At 45.8% G+C, this 18,563-nt stretch overlaps 1 protein-coding gene across 1 annotated transcript in view; it reads right to left on the bottom strand.

Moving 5' to 3' along the window:
- Positions 1-15,609, bottom strand: part of KLC1 (kinesin light chain 1) — a 74,414-nt gene extending 58,805 nt beyond the window's left edge. The window contains exon 1 of the mRNA XM_029065781.2: positions 15,449-15,609. The gene's annotated coding sequence lies outside the window, so the exon portion shown is untranslated. The remainder of the gene's footprint in view (positions 1-15,448) is intronic.
- Positions 15,610-18,563: the final 2,954 nt, after the last annotated feature.

Below are 18,563 nucleotides of genomic sequence, written 5' to 3'. Positions count from 1 at the left end.
CTCCAGCTCAGAACCAAATGTGATCCTCCAACATAAGCCCTCACCGACTACGCCATGGAACGAGCCCGTTAGCTTCCCCCCGCACCGCCTTTTGAGCAGGAGGTGGCTAGCCCACTCTGCCCCTCTGAGTCTCAGAGGGGCCCGGGGGGAGGAAGGATGGCAGCTCTACTACTTGCCTTATGCCAGCGAGACATGGTCCCACCTGTCCCTGGGGACTGATGGGATTCCCATCGTCCTCACTGGTGTGGGCAGGGAATGTGTCTGTCTACTGTTGTATTGCACTCTCCCAAGCGTTTAGTATAGTGTTCTACACACGGCAAGCACTCAACAAGGATGACTACATGAATGAATAATTGAATGAATGGATGAGGGCAGGAAGAGCTAGAGCTGCTCTCGTCCCACTCCCAGCACCCGGGCCACTGGAGCTCCTGGGGGAGACCAGCCCCCTTCCCCAGAGGCCCTCCTCCCCACCTCCCGGTTTGCTGCTAACTTCAGCATGCAGCAGACACAGGCCAGCCCATCTGGACAGGCAAAGGGGGCATTCACACACCCCCGCCCCGCCAAGGGCAATGGGGTAGGAGGGACACCTCGGGCAGTGACCGCCACGGCAGGTGGGCTGCACCAGGGGCAGGAACAGGCAAAGGGGGCATTCACACACCCCCGCCCCGCCAAGGGCAATGGGGTAGGAGGGACACCTCGGGCAGTGACCGCCACGGCAGGTGGGCTGCACCAGGGGCAGGAAAGCATCAGGGCATGGGACAAAATGTAGGCCCTGTGCTGGGCACCACGCACACTGGTACTAGTCCCACGGGGACTGAAGAAAGGCAATGTTCACCACTGGGCTTGCCAGTTCCCAAACTGAGTTACGTGGCGGCGAGGGGCTGAAGGAGGCCCCTCCCACTTCCCAAATGAAAACAGCAGGGAATAAGTTTGTTTTCTTTGTCCCCCATCTCTCTCCTTCCCCTCCTCTTTCTCTGTCCCTCTCCCTCCTTAAGTCCCACCGGAAAATAGCCACGTAATTATAACTAACTTTAAATGATTCTTATCATAATGAAGCAAGCTACATCGATGTACTCTTGGCTGTTTTGTACAGCAACTGCTCAAAGACTTCATTTTGTTTAGCTCTTCTGCGCCATCAGGTTGCCTGCCGACCCCCGGGCTATACGTTCTAAAAAAAGGGAACCCTCTGGGCCCCTCAAATGCTCATCTTAAGTCTGCTCAAGAACTCTTCGGAGACCAGCCGCTCTATCAGAATCCTTTAATTAAACTCCGGGTTCGTCAGCTAGTTCCACTGAACTCACTACTGGGACCACCACGAGAACCAAAATGCGGAATTTTAAAGACGACGAGATGCATTGAGCTGAGGAATGAAGGGCTAAAAATAACAACTTTTGGTAACACTGGAATTGCCAATATTTTAAGGACTTCCCCGCTACTCCGTGGTTGGGGAGAAAACAAACCTCAGTTTTGAAAAAAGGGTTTGTTTTGCCTCCGACAATATACAGAACCCAGCCTGGCAAAGAGAACAGCAGCAAGAAGAAAATATGCAAGCTTTCAACAGACCCCACCTTTTAGGGTGTTAATTCTCCCGTTTCAGCTCCGGGAGGGCACGACATGCTCTCTATAACTATGAAAGGAGAAAAACCGCTCCCTCTGCCTTCTCTACCTCAAGAGACCGACTTGTCAGCTGCCGGCAAGGCAGTCTCCCTAGGCGTTTCAAACTCCTGGGATGGGAAGCCATGGGTGGGTAGGGAAGCTGTGGGAAGGGAAGCAGAGAGCAGCTGCCGCCACCAAGGACCCAGCTAACCGGGCTCGGATGCAGTCATTGATTCAGTCAAATTTACTGAGTGCTTACTGTGTGCAGAGCACTGTACTAAGCGCTTGGAGAGTACAATTCAGCAACGAAGAGAGGCAATCCCCGCCCAACTATGGGCTCACGTACACAATTTTGGGGGTAGTTGAGATTAGCTCCTCTGGATGAGTTAAGAAATCACCCCGGCTCCACTGCTTGTCCACTGGGTGACCTTGGGCAAACATTCCTGTGCCTCGGTCACCTCATCTGTTAAATGGGAATCAAGATTCTGAGCCCCATGTGGGACGTGGACTGTGTCCAACCTGATTATCCTGAATCCACCCTACTGCTTAGCACAGTGCTGGCACATGGTAAGGGCTTAACAAATACCATTTAAAATTTTTTTAAAAAAGGGAAAAAAGCAAAAGCATATTCCTCCCCCATCTACGTGGCCCACCCTGCTCCAACCCCCTTACTCATACGAACAGACTGTTAGCTCATTGTGGGCAGGGACTGTGTCTGTTATACTGTACTCTCCCAAGTGGTAGTACAGCGCTCCAGGTTCTGGGAAGTATTCCAGGCTCTGGGAAGCAGTATGGCCTGGTGGAGCAGCGTGGCATGAGCCTGGGAGTGAGACGGACCTGGTTTCTAATCCTGGCCCACCACATGTCTGCTATGTGCAGTCATCATTGCCTGGTCTCGGCCTCAGCGGGAATGTGTGCATTCCAGGCTGGGGTGGAGGGTAGAGCCGAGGGGATGAAGAGATTTCTTCCCTCCATCCCAAACAGCCACTGGGAGCTTCCTTCCATGCTTTACAATTTCCTCATCTCCAGCCCAGCGGTCAGAGAATCAAACTCATTAAATTCAAGACATTATTGCCTCTCAGAGCAACTCGGCACCAAGAAAAGTGAAGTCTAAATCCCCACCCAAGAGTTTGTCACTTGCACCTATATATATATACATATATATCAAAGGGGCCTTAATTAATACGTTTGGGAATTTAAGTCGATGACACAGCACTACATATTTCAGGAACTAGAATAAAAATAAGAACAAGCTACAGCTCAAAAATTAACCCACAGAGGTCAGTTTTGTAGACCCAATATGGATATGAAGCTTGAGGATTCAAGGTCAAAGAGTTGAGACTGCCCCAAATCTTAAATCCCATGACTATTTTTTTATTCCTCTGGTTAAAGAATTTGGATCTCCAAATTACACCTAAATTAATCCCACAATAGTGTATCCAGGGGAACATTAACTAAGACTTCAAATTCTCTCCTCATGGCAGCCTCTCATTTATTTTTTGTTGGTATTTGTTAAGCGCTTGCTATGTGCCGAGCACTGTTCTAACCGCTGAGGTAGACAAAGGGGAATCAGGTTGTCCCACGTGGGGCTCACAGTCTTCATCCCCATTTTACAGATGAGGGAACTGAGGCGCAGAGAAGTGAAGTGACTTGCCCACAGTCACACAGCTGACAAGTGGCCTAGCCGGGATTCAAACCCATGACCTCTGACTCCAAAGCCCGGGCTCTTTCCACTGAGCCATGCTATTTATTGAGGTGACAGTGTAAATGCAAAGGAGGGAAAACCTCCAACCTCAATTTTCTTCTCCCCTAATTTTGCCAGCTCAAACACACACATACACACACACACAGAGCAAGCACGTGCACGCGTGTGTGTGTATGTATATATACACACACACACATATATCAGGAAAGTATCCAAGGTAACAATTCTTCCACCTCGCCGCACCCTTCGACTAACCATTTCTAATACAGACTCTCCTGCATGCCTGCACTACAGCAAGCAACGGCTGCAATACAGCATTACCAATCAATGTGCAATTGAACCAGTACTCGGGACCACATTCCCATAAGGGACATTTGGCAGTATTTAGCACATTTAGATTAAAAAAACCCACCCAAAACCTCATAAGCAGTGTTACTCCCCACGGTCCATTTTTTAAAATTCCAATTCCCTCCTACCAAAGCAGTTTCACTGTTTTTGACCGTCTCTTGACGTTCCTATGTGTGGATTTGGATCGCTCCCACTGAGCCTCACTTCCTCCTTTGGAAGATTTAGCTTCTTTCCGATATCGCTTTAAAGACACGTTCGCCACCGCCCTTCTACTTTCATATAGGGGCTTCCGTTATAATTGACCCTTAAAAAGCATTAAGTTCCCAAAACCACAGGAGATGCTAAACGATTGTACGACTGTTATATCCCAGCTGCTCTCTGGCCTTTCCTTATACTCTAACAGGAGTCTCACTTTTCTAGATCTACTCAGTCCTAGTTCTGGACCGCGTCCCTGTTCCACAGAGGACCAGCTTCGGAGTCCCAGCTTTCAACTTCAATCAGGTAGACTGGCTCTCTCCACCTGAGATCGAAAGCCAATGTAAGGGGAAGAATGAACCTTTCTCTTTAAGACAATTCCGGGCTTGAAAGGATTTTCTGTAATTTATTCATATCCATAATTGATTTATATTAATGTCTGTCTTCCCGGACGGAAAGCTCCTTGTGGGGTAGGGAACGTGTCTGTCAACTCTTTTGTATTGTACTCTTCCAAGCAATTAATACAGTAATCTGCATATTGTACACACTCAAACACTGATTTCTGAACGTCCATTAAATTTTTCAGAGGAAAATATAAATTACCTAAAATATCTGTCACACTGCCTTAAAATCTGAACTTGTCACTGATGTAATACCATATCCTACACCATAATTAAAGAATGAGCAGTACAAAATCCTTCCAAAATTCATCGTATTTACTGAGTGTTTACCATGTGCAGAGCACTGTACTAAGCGCTTGGAAAGTATAATTCAGCAATAAAGAGAGACAATCCCTGTCCACACTGGATTTACAGTCTAGAATTTAACTAGTTACAAGGGACAGAAACACCTAAATTTAATATTAATAAAACTCAGGGATGGCAAAATTCTGATGTATTATTCACTGTCTTACAGATCTATTTTTCCAGTGATGACTGCCGCCTCTTTTGAAGCCAACCTTATTATAACATAGAAATTCCAACAGTAATAAAACTCAGAACTAAGACTCAGGCTAAATACTTTCTTCAAACTTCTACTCTAGAATATTCCTTCCAATTTATCAGCAGCGGATAATAAATGTCTTTTTTTAAAAAATCACTTGAAATCCTCCGAGACATTAATGAAATGAAAGGGGCTGAACAGTACCCGCAAGAAAAACGTATTCTTTAAACAAATCCATAAAACTCTGTAATAGAGTGTATTTCAATAAATTCCAGATTGTAAGCTCATTGTAAGCACGGAACGTGTCTAGCAACTGTTGTACTGCACTCTCTTAAGTGCTTAGTACAGTACTCTGCACAGAGGAAGTGCTCAAACACCACTGATTGATTGAATACGATTTCATTGTAGGTTGACTCAGGCCTATATAAAGATGTAATCCATTATCAAGAAAGCATATGCTTCAATGGCAATAAATAATCATTGTGATATTTGAGCAGCAGCGTGGCTCAGTGGAAAGAGCCCGGGCTTTGGAGTCAGAGATCATGGATTCGAATCCCAGCTCTGCCCCCTGTCAGTTGTGTGACTGTGGGCAAGTCACTCAACTTCTCTGTGCCTCAGTTACCTCATCTGGAAAATGGGGATTAAGACTGTGAGCCCCACGTGGCACAACCTGATTCCCTTGTGTCTACCCCAGCGCTTAGAACAGTGCTCTGCACATAGTAAGCGCTTAACAAATACCAACATTATTAAGCCCTTACTATGTGTCAAGCACTGTGCTGAGCACTGCGGGAGGTACAAGAGAGCCGGATCAGACACAGTCCCTGTCCCAAATGGGACTCATATTCTAAATAAGAGAGAAAACAGGAAGATAGGGGTTCAACTACTTTACAGGTGAAGATACTGAGCATGGAGAAGCCAAGTGACTTACCCAAGGTCACAGAGCAGGCAAGTGGCGGAATAGAGTTTAAGAACCCAGGGCCCTGAACTCCCACGGCCCTGCTCTTTCCTCTAAGCCAAGTTGTTTTCAAAGGCTTTATCAGAAGAAGGTTTTTTTAAAAAAATCTATTTTAAAATATCAGAGTAATTGAAAAATGCATACTCACTATGCCTAACAAACCACATGCTGAACTTGTAATTACAGCATATTCTAGGCTACCTTTTATTTCATTTCACAATGCTAAATGTTTCAGGTGAGTACCTGAATGCCCTGCCTGAAAGCCTGTTCAATCTTTTTGCTTGCAATTAAAAAGGAATACAAATTTGTATTTGCCTTCAGATCAGCTTAAAATAAAAGTCAAAGGTCAACCCCTAAACCTTATGACACATTCAAAGGGAATCATATCTTCTTAACAATGTGAATTTCAACTCAATGCTTCTGACGGAGTCACGGATTTTTTTTTTTTGGCCGTAGTACTACAATTTTTTTACTTGAGGAGAAAAATGTTTATGGATTTGTTATATCTTACCGATATGCTTCAAGGAAGTAGCTAGTGTTCATCTCAGAATTTGTAAAAAGTTAAGTGACTAAAGGAAGACAAGCAGTAAAAATTATAAATAATTATGGTATTTGTTAAGCGCTTACTATGTGCCAGGCACTGCATTAAGTGCCAGGGTGGATACAGGCAAATTGGGTTGGACACTCCCTCTCCCAAGTACGGCTCAGTCTCAAACTCCATTTTCCAGAGGTCACTGAAGCCAAGAGGAGTGAAGTGCCTTGCCCCAAGTCACACAGACAAGCGGTGGAGCCAGCATTAGAACCCATGACCTTCTGACTCCCAGGCCCGGGCTCTATCCGTTATGCCATGCTGCTTCTCAAAAATATAATGTAAATATGTATTTATAAATACAATAAAAAATAATAAAAGATTACCATGTTTTGAAAATGTTAAATAGAACAGAGATAGTAAATTTTTGTAGCAACAGGAGCTAAAATCCCAAGTCCTTTACTAGCTTTCATTGGCACGATTTGACCTATGTTATTTCTGGAAGTATATTTAACACGAAGGTTGCTTTTGCCCTTTTGCCTGCAGATTTGTACGTCTTTGGCACTTGATATTCGCTCTACCCTCAGCCCTATAACACTTGTTCAGATTCCCTATCTGAATTTATTTTAATGTCTGTCTTCCCACTCTAAAATGGAAGCTCCTGGTTGGCAGGTGTCATGTCTGTAGACTGGGATCACGTACTGTAGGAGACGCAGTAGGGCATAGCGGATAGAGCACAGGCCTGGAAGTCAGAAGGTCATGGGTTCTAATCCTGACCCCACCACTTGTCTGCTGTGTGGCCTTGGGCAAATCACTTAACTGCTCTGTGCCTCAGTTTCCTCATCTGCAAAATGGAAATTAAGACGGTGAGCCCCACGTGGGACTACCTGATTAGGGTGTATCTACCCCAGCGCCTAGAACAGTATTTGGCATATAGTAAGCGCTTAACAAATACCATTATTATTATTATTGTTTTCAGGAAAAGTGGGTGGTCACCAGTGTCAAAGGCAGTTGAGAGGTCGAAGAGGATTAGGATGGAGTAGAAGCCACTGGATTTGGCAAAAAGGAAATCACAGCTGCCCTTTGAAAGGGCAGGTACAGTGACGTGACTAATTGTAATGATAATTATTATGGTATTTGTTAAGGGCTTGTTATATGCCAGGCACTGTACTAAGTGCTGGGGCGGATGCAAGCATATCGGGTTGGACACGGTCCCTGTCCCGTGTGGGGCTCACAGTCTTCCCATTTGACCGATGAGGTAACTGAGGCACAGAGAAGTGAAGTGACTTGCCCAACGTCATTCAACGGACAAGTGGCAGAGCCGGGATTAGAACCCATGACCTTCTGACTCCCAGGCCCGTGGCTCTATCCACTCTGTCATGCTGTGAAGGGGGTAGAACCCAGACTGGAGGGGATCAAGGAGAGAACTGGAAGAAAGGAAGCGGAAGCAACAGATGTAGGCAACTCACTCAAGATGTATGGAGAGGAACAGGAGGAGGGAGACAGTGTGATATAATTGGAGAGAGGGTTTTTTTTAGCATGGAGATTGATGAGTATGTTCAAAGGCAGTGGGGAAGAAGTCATTGGAGAATTAACAGTTGAAGATGGTGGTCAGGGAGAGAAGGGAGAGGACAAGTGTTTTAATGAGGTACAACGGGGTGAGTTCGGAGGTAGTAGATTTTTGAGAGGAGGTGGGAGAGCTCTTGAGATACTGCTGAGAAAGATGGGAGAGTCGAAGAAGGGGCAAGAAGAGGGAGGGACTAGACAGATCATGCCTGATGGCTTCAATTTTATCAATAAATCATGTGGGCTGGTCATTGGGGGAAGATATGTGGGGAACAGGAGGACAGGGGTTTGAGAAGGAGCTAAACATCTGAAACAACTGGTGCAAGCAATCCTCCAAACTGTATTATCCCACAGGCCCTCCTAGCAGCCCTAACGGTGTGCAGAGCACCGTACTAAGCACTTGGAAGAGTACAATACAATGATAAACAGTGACATTCCCTGCCCATAACGAGCTTACAGTCTAGAGGCGGGGGAGCAACATCAGGACAAATACATAAAATTACAGATATGCTCATATCCACCCTGAGCACTTGTGCATATTCAAAGTATTTATTCTGATTCCACTGTTTGTAAACTTAAATATGTCTCCCCATTTGAGGGTACACTCAGTGGAAAGAGCACGGGCTTTAGAGTCAGAGGTCATGGGTTCAAATCCCAGCTCGGCCACTTGTCAGCTGTGTGACTTTGGGCAAGTCACAACTTCTCGGAGCCTCAGTTACCTCATCTGTAAAATGGGGATTAAGACTGTGAGCCCCACGTGGGACAACCTGATTCCCGTGTCTACCCCAGCGCTCAGAACAGTGCTCGGCACATAGTAAGCACTTAAATACCAACATTATTATTATTATTATTATTATTATTATTATTGAGGGCAGGGATCATGTCTTCTATATTGTCTTCTTTTGCTGTACCTTCCCAAGTTCTACTTGTTTTGTTTTTGCTCTGTTTTGCTTTGCTGTCTCTCTCCCCCGTTTAGACTGTGAGCCCGTCTTTGGGCAAGGATTGTCTCTGTTGCCAAACTTTACACTCCAAGCGCTTAGTACAGTGCTCTGCACATAGTAAGCACTCACTAAATACTACTGAATGAATGTTCTGAGAATCTAAACTCCCAAAGGATAAAGAAAATGGGAGTTACTTCGTACTTACCAAGCACCTACTACAGTACACCACGCCAAGTGGGCACCCAATAAATGCTACCACAATGCTGTAGGGTGCTCTGCATTCCAAACACATTCAGTAAGTACCAGTAGTGTTACTTATGTTTATTTCACCCTCCTATTTTTACCCTCATTGCCCTAACCAATGTATGCTGTAAACCAAAATCAACTATTCAAAAGGTTCTGAAGACGTTCTAATGGATTAGAAAATACATTTTTTTAAACCCCATGCGATGTTTAAGACAAATGCTTATATACAGTGAATCTATGCCACAATGTCCCCCCGCCTCAGAAGCCCACGACCTCCAGGTCATCCTCGACTCCTCAAATCTCTTTATGGTCGGCTTTAAGGCCGACCATAATAATTGCCCCCATAATAACAACTGCGGCATTTATTAAGCGCGTACTCTGCGTAGAGCACTGTTCTAAGCGCTGGGGTAGATACCCGATATTCAGGTTGGAGAGAAACCCCATCCCACACGGGGTTCCCAGACTAAGGGGGAGATGTATCAAATCCCCATTTTACAGTAGAGGAAACTGAGGTGCAGAGAAGTTAAGTGACTTGCCCAAGACCATACAGCCAGAATGTGGCAGGGCTGGAATTAGAACCCGAGTCTCCGGACTCCCATCTTACAACTGGCACTTTACCAGATATTTTCGAGCTCATTTTCTGCTTTCTTCCCAGGATAACCATCTGACTAGCTCTCAACTGATCCAATTGATGGATCTTTTCAAGCCCGTAAGCTAACCAGAAAAAAGGAAATTTTTCCTATAGATACAGGAAGTCCCCCAGCCACAATTCCATTCATGTAGGGAGTAGTCAATTCAGTCACCCAATAGTCAACCTACCGAACTACTCTACCTTGGGAGAACAGGTGCAAATAGCTCAAACACACACAATTTGGGGCCACTGCTGTGGATGCTGCAAATCTGGGGCTCTTCCCACCATGTGGAGCCTGAAAATTGGGAGACCCTTGGGGACCAAGTCTAATTCTCATTTTTTGCCCAACCTTTAGACCAGTGCGCTTTGCAAGCAAGCAGCAGGTGCTTAAATATTACCTCAACTACTAACAGTGAGAAGCAGCATGGCCTAGTGGATAGGTAACGGGCTCCAGGGTCAGAAGGACCTAGGTTCTAATTCTGGCTCCACCAGGTGGCTGTTGTGTGACCTTTGGTGAGTCATTAACTTCGCTGTGCCTCAGTTTCCTCTTCTGTAAAGTGGGGATTAAGACTGTGAGCCCCATATAGTACAGAGACTACATCCAACCTGATTAGCTTGTATCTATCCCAGACTTAGGACAGTGCCTGGCACAGAGTAAGCGGTTAAAAAAGGTCATTAAAATAATAAAAAACTTAATTGAAGGAAATCAAATTTAATTTGAAACTCTCAAAAGATTTTTTTAGGTATGGTTACGAGATGCATCTTCGGCAGAACCTGTTTGCCAATTAGCTTTACCCCCCATTAAACACTCCAAAGGATGCCCTTAAAAAAAAAATAATGAAAATTCCATACAGAATTCAGGCTTTCTCCATTCATATTCTGGAGTGGCAATGGTAAATGGCCGCCTATCACTAGATGATTTTATTTTCTTCTAATTCAGACAAATTCTCAAAATCTGAAACTATCTTCTTAATTGGTTAATTTCACCAAAAATTTTTCACACCCCTTGAAAATTAACTTTCCCTCATTTTTATCCCCTAGATTTGGAAGGACCACGAAGTGAAAATTTAAGAGTTGGGGTTTCAAAAATTTCCCCTTTCAGCTCCAAATCTCCAGATGACCTACAAATCACGAAAATCGGACATACGAAGGCTTTTGTCGAAATGACGGCCTCCATACAGGCAGCATGTATATTCTATAGTCCTGAAACTAATGCTCCTCCTGTTCCAACTTGACAGGCCTGAATAAAGCAAAGAGATGCTTATGCTTTTACAACAATTTCATCTGATGTGCTCACTTATGGCAATCGAGCCAGATACGCATGCTGGCTTTTGTATTACCATATTTATTTGCATAATTGCCTCGCTTTTGCAACCCCAGAACAGGGGAGTGGTTATTATGTAGGGAATTGGGTCTAGGAATGGGGGAGGCGAGGGGGAAGGGAGAATGAGAGGAGAGAAGGAAGAGACTAGAGGACACTAACTTCGATACTGTAGGCAATCCGTGAAATATGGTACTGTCCTCCCCCTAACCCCCTCTTCCTACCCCAGGTAGGCACGTGCGCTTTTCAAGACAGAAAACTTCACGGCTCAGGCCTGTATCCAGGGAATCTCGATCCTACTTTACTTCCAGATTTGTGCCAGCGTCACTGCTTACAAAAAAAATAATAATTTTAATCTTATATTCCCTTAAAAATCCAAGGGGGGGGGGGGGCGGGGGATATTATGGGATGGAGGCAATCAGGCATTTAAATACGGTACCTCTTTTCTACAAGGTTCTTACCCCGAGATACAATTTTCATTTGACATTTTCCATCACTTTCACTAATTAGGTCATCGATACTGCTTTGCCCATTTTCCTACAAGATACAGCATAAAGTTGCTTTCCATATACATCTCAATTAATTTGAGGAAAAATCTAGAAGACCTTCTTCAATATAGAATTTTCCACTAGAGATGTTTATTCGCCAAGCCTCAACATGGTGCATTAACTAAGTCATAAACTGAGATATGAATTCTGATCATTACTCAAACATTAACTGAGTATTATTTTAGTGCAAGTTTTCTCTTCTGAAAAATAAAGATGCAGAAATGGTAAACTTTAAAGTACTTAAATACTGTACTGGATGGAAAAGGGAGGAAGGGGTGAAGGTGCCCCAGAAAGATAGGGAGAAAAAGATACCACCGATTAAGAAAGCATTTCCTTGGCTGAAAACAACCATTAGTCTTTCCGATTCCAATGTCTACAGCCCAAACCCTTTCTGAACAGGACTAGAGATTAACCCTATTATCTATGAATAAAACTTAGTAATTAATGCCTGGAAGGCTTTTAGGATCCATTACCTGGTCACCAAGTGAATCTACATGAAATCTGGAGAAAGAGAATTCAAGTCAGTCATGGTTAAGCAGTATTAATTTCATTGCAGAAAGGGTACTGCTTCTCTGGACATGAAAAATAAAAACGACAGCAATTTCACCCTAATACATGAAGAATAATTAATTGTTAATCAACAGAATAATTACTGCTTGCAAGCAAAGAAAGGCAATTGACGATGCCTGCTCTAGGCCGGCTGAAATCGACTGGGTTTTTCTAAAGGGGGATAACGTCTCCGCTTCCTAACATTAGCGAGAGGACGATGCCAGACCAAGAGAGCCGATATGGAAGACGAAACCTTGAGAACAAAACTAAAATGGTGAGACGCCGTGACAAAATAGCTTTATGACTCACCTTTTTTCCCTTTAAAATATTCATTCTCTGAAATGCCTGGCATAGACAGAGAAAAGGCCTACAGAGAGAGATCCGAAAATGCCTGTGAAGCTTCAAGAAAACAAAATATACCGAACCGTTTACTACGGGTGCCTAGAGGGTGAAGTTAAGGACGGTTAGAAGGTGCCTGCCAACCAGGAGGAGGGATGTCAACCAGGGCAACCATCACACGGTTCCTCCAAAGGTCCTTTGTTACCAGCATCAAAAGCAGAATCCCTGACCCGGAGAGGGCTCGCGCCTACCAACTCTATCGTCTCGTTCTCTCCCAAACGCTCAGTACGGTGCTCCGCACGCCATCCATCCACAGAACCGACTGAACGGTGGCTGCGTCCGGAGCACGGAACTAAGCGCTCAACAAACAGCATCGATGGATCGATTGCCTGGGCTGGACGTACTGTGGGGCTCACCCAGGATGACACTGCTTCCCGGTCTTATGATAAATATCGGGGAAATGAACGGGGCCCATTAAGGAAGGCCCTTAGAGTGGATTCATTTTGCCTCTCGACCATGGTCGCTGCCCAGATGTGTACCTTCGGTCCAAGATCTTGAGTCAAGATCACCAGCATTAGAAGCAGAAGGGCCCTCCACCCCAAAGGTCTGCAGAGAGAGAAATCGATTCACAGGGGAGGTGGAGGCTTTGGAGTTCAGACTGCAGGTTGGTGGAAATAGCCCTAGGAAGCTTAAGTAGTTAACTACTTCCTTAGGTTTAAAGGATCAAATGATTTTGGCTCTCACTCCACATCAAAATTAATTGCCTTTAAAATAAACTGATGCTTATAGCTCCTGCTCTTCTAAAAATTTATATTCAAACTCAAATATTCATGTGCTCTCTTCGATACTGCTCAGACTATCAATTAAGACATTTTTCCCCATGCCAACCTCACAATCTTTTTGCCTTTTCTTGTGGAAAACGTGACTACCGTAAAACTTTTTTTTTTTTTAAAGGACCGCTCTATTAGCTACTGCCAGCATATCACGCTAGAAATTTTCTTTGCAATACAATAAAGAAGAGGCTGCTAGGTTTCAGATCATCCTCGCTCTCATTCCCGGCCCCGTCCTCTCCTCTTTAAGCTACCTCAGAAATACGGTAAGCTTGCCAAACTTCGACCGCAACATGATGCAGAAATGATGTTGCATTCTTTGGTGACTTTGAGAAATCGGCTAATAGAGGCTTTTACTCCCTACCCTCCCAGATAGGGTCTCCGGCACAACCTCCCGCCGGTTAAGAGCGCAAGAGCTCCGAGTGCAACGAATACTTAATATTTTTCCTAATGATTCAAATTCCCTACCGTGTCTGTAGTTCCTTGTTAGTCAAACGCATTGATCTGCTCCTACCAGGCAGAACAGCAACCCCCTTTTTCCATGTGGGGTCGGCTTTTTTCTTCCATCGACTACATTCAGTCTGCCACCCCTGACCCAAGGAAGATCGTGACATCAAACGGTACCACAGTCTGGGAAATCCTAACTAAAATGCGGAGAGAACTCGCCTCAACGAAATACGCGCCGCAGGTTTAAGGTCATGGACAATAAAATGAAATTGAAACTCTGCTGGATTCTGTTCCAAACTTCGTCTCCCTTTCCATATCCAAATGCTCTGCAAAGGTCCAAAACGACGGCCTTCTCAAGGCGAGCGAGCCGGGCCCCGGGGAACGGAAAGCACTGCGAACAGCCAGACGACTTACCACTGGATCGCAATATGAATTTTTCAAAACTCTTTGCTGCCACCGTATAACCCGCTACTTTGCCCGGGAGTAACGTCAGCATTAAAAAAAAAACCACCACAGAATCGAAAATAGAAAAAAATAAGAGAATTGCCCCCGTCCAACCAATTCTGAAACCGTACTGGCCCTGGCAGGGAGGGCCTTTCCACTGGACTTGGAAAAGGGATGTTGACAAAAGAGGCGGACGAGACTACAACTGGGAGAGAAGCATCGGGCCTCGCCTGCGTCCTTAATGTCGAAAAAAGGCCACGGATTTGAGCCAAAGGCGGGGCGGGGCGGTGGGGGTGGGAAACAAAAAGCCACTGGATTGATTTCCTGACAATTTGACAAGAGGAGAAGGACGAGGAGAGGAAGAGGAGAGGCGGAGGAAAGGAAGAGGAGGAGAGGAAGAGAGGAGGAGAGGAAGTGGAAGAAAAGGAGTAAAGGAAGAGAAGGAGGGGGAGAGGATGAAGAGGAGAAAGAGGAGGGGAGGAGGGAAGAATGGAAAGAGGAGAAAGAGGAGAAAGGAGGAGGAGAAAGGAAGAGGGGAGGAGGGAAGGAAAAGTGGAGGAAGAGGAGAAAGGAAAGAGGAGGAAGAGGAGAAGAAAAAGGACGAGGATGAGGAGGAGAGGAGGAGAAAGGAAGAGGGGAGGGGGAAGAAGGAAAAGAGGAAGAGGAGAAGGGGAAGAGGAGAAGGAGAAGAGGAGGAGAAAGGAAGGGGGGAGAAAGAAAAGAGGAGGAACAGAGATGGAGACGAGAAAGGAGGAAGGAAGGAGAGAAGGAGGAGAAGAGGAGGGAGAAGAGGAGGAGAAGAGGAGGGAGAAGAGGAGGAGGAAGAGGAAAAGAGGAAAAGGAGGAGAAGAGGAGGAAGAGGAAAGGACGAAGAGGAGAAGAAAAAGGAGGAGGGGAGGAGGAAAGGAGGGAGAAGAGGAGGAAAAGACGAAGGGGGGAGAAAAGGAGTTAGAGGAGGAAGAAGAAGAGGAGGACCCTCAGCCCTCCCCCGTCCCCCAGCCCTTCCAAGCAGGGCGAGGCCAGTGTGCGGGGCGGCCTCGCGGGGCGGCGGCCCGGGGGCGGGCGGGCGGACGAGCCCGGAAGGAAACCACAGGGACAAAAGCCACTGGCAGCTTGGGAATCTCCTCTCCCCGCGCCCCTCGTGAGAACCGCAGAGCCGGGGGGGAGAGGGGGAGAGAGGGAGAGAGGGAGAGGAGAGAGAGGGAGAGAGAGGAGCGGACCGACCGCCCTCCGGCCCCGCCTGTTGTCGGTGCGGGAACGGGAGGCGGGACGGCAGGGGGGCTCAGCGACCCCGAGCCTGGGCCAGGAGGACTCACCGTCCTGCTCCTGGGGGGGCCTGCGCGACGCGCTCTGCCTCCGCGGGAGGACGACCACGACGACGACGACGAGGACGACGACGAGGAGGAGCGGGCGGGGGCGTCCCCCGGACGGGCAGGCTCCGCAGTCACCGCCGCGCCGGGCCGGCCCCGCTGGCGCCTCCCCGGCCCATGGCGGCCCGGCCCGCCGTCCCCGCCCCTCGCCGCCGCCCGCCAACCGCCGCGCCCGCCGGAGGGGAGCGGGGGGGGGGGGGGAGGGCCGCACCGCCTCACGCACCTCCGACGCCCACCAAGATGGCGGCCCCGCCCTGCCTCCTTCCCCGCCCGCGCCGACGACCCACAAGGCCCCGCGGCCCGGGCTCGCCCCCGACGGGCACGCCCCATGACGTCATCGGCGCCGCCGCGCATGCGCCGCGCGCCCGGCCCCCTCCGGAGCGCGCGGGGAGGGGGGGAGAGGGAGGGGGCGCGTGCTCTCCCTCGCTCCCCCCCGCTTGCATTCACTCATTCGTTCATTCACTCATTCGTTCATTCACTCATTCCTTCCTTCCTTCCTTCCTTCCTTCCTTCATCCATTCGTTCCTTCACTCGTTCATTCGTTCATTTATTCATTCCTTCCTTCATCCACTCTTTCCTTCATCCCTTCACTCGTTCATTTATTCATTCCTTCGTTCATTCATTCCTTGCTTCCTTCATCCATTCGTTCCTTCCTTCCTTCATTCGTTCATTTATTCATTCCTTCCTTCATCCATTCTTTCCTTCATCCCTTCACTCGTTCATTTACTCATTCATTCATTCATTCCTTGCTTCTTTCATCCATTCGTTCCTTCATTCGTTCATTTATTCATTCCTTCCTTCATTCATTCCTTGCTTCCTTCATCCATTCGTTCCTTCCTTCCTTCATTCGTTCATTTATTCATTCCTTGCTTCCTTCATCCATTCGTTCCTTCATTCGTTCATTTATTCATTCCTTCCTTCATCCATTCGTTCCTTCCTTCCTTCATTCGTTCATTTATTCATTCCTTCCTTCATCCATTCTTTCCTTCATCCCTTCACTCGTTCATTTACTCATTCCTTCATTCATTCCTTGCTTCCTTCATCCATTCGTTCCTTCATTCGTTCATTTATTCATTCCTTCCTTCATTCATTCCTTGCTTCCTTCATCCATTCGTTCCTTCCTTCCTTCATTCGTTCATTTATTCATTCCTTGCTTCCTTCATCCATTCGTTCCTTCATTCGTTCATTTATTCATTCCTTCCTTCATCCATTCGTTCCTTCCTTCCTTCATTCGTTCATTTATTCATTCCTTCCTTCATCCATTCTTTCCTTCATCCCTTCACTCGTTCATTTACTCATTCCTTCATTCATTCCTTGCTTCCTTCATCCATTCGTTCCTTCATTCGTTCATTTATTCATTCCTTCCTTCATTCATTCCTTGCTTCCTTCATCCATTCGTTCCTTCCTTCATTCGTTCATTTATTCATTCCTTGCTTCCTTCATCCATTCGTTCCTTCATTCGTTCATTTATTCATTCCTTCCTTCATCCATTCGTTCCTTCCTTCCTTCATTCGTTCATTTATTCATTCCTTCCTTCATCCATTCTTTCCTTCATCCCTTCACTCGTTCATTTACTCATTCATTCATTCATTCCTTGCTTCCTTCATCCATTCGTTCCTTCATTCGTTCATTTATTCATTCCTTCCTTCATTCATTCCTTGCTTCCTTCATCCATTCGTTCGTTCCTTCCTTCATTCGTTCATTTATTCATTCCTTGCTTCCTTCATCCATTCGTTCCTTCATTCGTTCATTTATTCATTCCTTCCTTCATCCATTCGTTCCTTCCTTCCTTCATTCGTTCATTTATTCATTCCTTCCTTCATCCATTCTTTCCTTCATCCCTTCACTCGTTCATTTACTCATTCATTCATTCATTCCTTGCTTCCTTCATCCATTCGTTCCTTCATTCGTTCATTTATTCATTCCTTCCTTCATTCATTCCTTGCTTCCTTCATCCATTCGTTCCTTCCTTCCTTCATTCGTTCATTTATTCATTCCTTGCTTCCTTCATCCATTCGTTCCTTCATTCGTTCATTTATTCATTCCTTCCTTCATCCATTCGTTCCTTCCTTCCTTCATTCGTTCATTTATTCATTCCTTCCTTCATCCATTCTTTCCTTCATCCCTTCACTCGTTCATTTACTCATTCCTTCATTCATTCCTTGCTTCCTTCATCCATTCGTTCCTTCATTCGTTCATTTATTCATTCCTTCCTTCATTCATTCCTTGCTTCCTTCATCCATTCGTTCCTTCCTTCATTCGTTCATTTATTCATTCCTTGCTTCCTTCATCCATTCGTTCCTTCATTCGTTCATTTATTCATTCCTTCCTTCATCCATTCGTTCCTTCCTTCCTTCATTCGTTCATTTATTCATTCCTTCCTTCATCCATTCTTTCCTTCATCCCTTCACTCGTTCATTTACTCATTCATTCATTCATTCCTTGCTTCCTTCATCCATTCGTTCCTTCATTCGTTCATTTATTCATTCCTTCCTTCATTCATTCCTTGCTTCCTTCATCCATTCGTTCGTTCCTTCCTTCATTCGTTCATTTATTCATTCCTTGCTTCCTTCATCCATTCGTTCCTTCATTCGTTCATTTATTCATTCCTTCCTTCATCCATTCGTTCCTTCCTTCCTTCATTCGTTCATTTATTCATTCCTTCCTTCATCCATTCTTTCCTTCATCCCTTCACTCGTTCATTTACTCATTCATTCATTCATTCCTTGCTTCCTTCATCCATTCGTTCCTTCATTCGTTCATTTATTCATTCCTTCCTTCATTCACTCTTTCCTTCACCCCTTCACTCGTTCATTTATTCATTCCTTCGTTCATTCATTCCTTGCTTCCTTCATCCATTCGTTCCTTCCTTCCTTCATTCGTTCATTTATTCAGTCCTTCCTTCATCCACTCTTTCCTTCATCCCTTCACTCGTTCATTTATTCATTCCTTTGTTCATTCCTTGCTTCCTTCATCCATTCTTTCCTTCATCCCTTCATTTATTCATTCATTCACCCATCCATTCTTTCCTTCATTTATTCATTCCTTCATTCATTCCTGC

Source organism: Ornithorhynchus anatinus, chromosome 1 (assembly GCF_004115215.2).
Source record: "Ornithorhynchus anatinus isolate Pmale09 chromosome 1, mOrnAna1.pri.v4, whole genome shotgun sequence".
Lineage (NCBI taxonomy): Eukaryota > Metazoa > Chordata > Mammalia > Monotremata > Ornithorhynchidae > Ornithorhynchus > Ornithorhynchus anatinus.
Note: the sequence above shows the minus strand (reverse complement) of the source record. Positions and strands in the feature narration are given on the sequence as shown.